Genomic DNA, 1,051 nt, shown 5'->3' on the forward strand with positions numbered 1-1,051 from the left:
CTACTAACATAAGGGAATCTCTATACTGTGACATAGAGGATTCTTCTTCTTTTCTTGTTTTCTTCTCTTTCATATGAGCAGGAACAGGGAAAAGGGCACTCTTGTTGAAGTTGATCCAGAACCTGAAAGGACTCTGAAGAGAAAATTAAGAGAAGCTAAGTTACAACAATCTAAAGGTAACCTTTCAGAAACATTAGAACAAGAGAAGGAGATGGCAGCCGAAAATAATAATAATGCAAGGAGAATGCTTGGTGAATTCACGAAGCCAACGTCCAAATTTGATGGAAGAAGCATCTCCATTCCTGCCATTGGAGCCAATAACTTTGAGCTTAAGCCTCAACTAGTTGCTTTAATGCAACAAAACTGCAAGTTTTATGGACTTCCATCTGAAGATCCTTATCAGTTTTTAACTGAGTTCTTGCAGATCTGTGAGACTGTAAAGACGAATGGAGTTGATCCTGAAGTCTACAGACTCATGCTTTTCCCTTTTGCTATAAGAGACAGAGCTAGAATATGGTTAGATTCACAACCCAAGGATAGCCTGGACTCCTGGGATAAGCTGGTCACTGCCTTCTTAGATAAATTGTTTCCTCCTCAAAAACTGAGCAAGCTTAGAGTGGATGTTCAGACCTTCAAACAAAAAGATGGTGAATCCCTCTATGAAGCTTGGGAAAGATACAAGCAGCTGACCAAAAGGTGCCCATCTGACATGTTTTCAGAATGGACCATATTAGAAATATTCTATTATGGTCTATCTGAATTTTCGAAAATGTCATTCGACCATTCTGCAGGTGGATCCATTCACCTAAAGAAAACGCCTGCAGAAGCTCAAGAACTCATTGACATGGTTGAAAATAACCAATTCATGTACACCTCAGAAGATGTGAGTTCTTGAAATTGATGCTCTGAATGCCATATTGGCTCAGAACAAAGTGTTAACTTAACAAGTTAACATGATCTCTCAAAGTCTGAATGGATGGCAAAATGCATCAACAGCACTAAAGAGGCATCTTCTGAAGAAGAAGCTTATGATCCTGAGAACCCTGCCATG

At 39.5% G+C, this 1,051-nt stretch overlaps 1 non-coding gene across 1 annotated transcript; it reads right to left on the reverse strand.

Moving 5' to 3' along the window:
* Positions 1-607: 607 nt before the first annotated feature.
* Positions 608-711, reverse strand: LOC127743641 (small nucleolar RNA R71). The gene has a single exon (XR_008005025.1). It is a non-coding gene; the product is annotated as a small nucleolar RNA R71 (small nucleolar RNA).
* Between the last annotated feature and the right edge of the window lie 340 nt (positions 712-1,051).

Source organism: Arachis duranensis, chromosome 10, assembly GCF_000817695.3.
Source record: "Arachis duranensis cultivar V14167 chromosome 10, aradu.V14167.gnm2.J7QH, whole genome shotgun sequence".
In the NCBI taxonomy this organism is placed as follows: Eukaryota; Viridiplantae; Streptophyta; class Magnoliopsida; order Fabales; family Fabaceae; genus Arachis; species Arachis duranensis.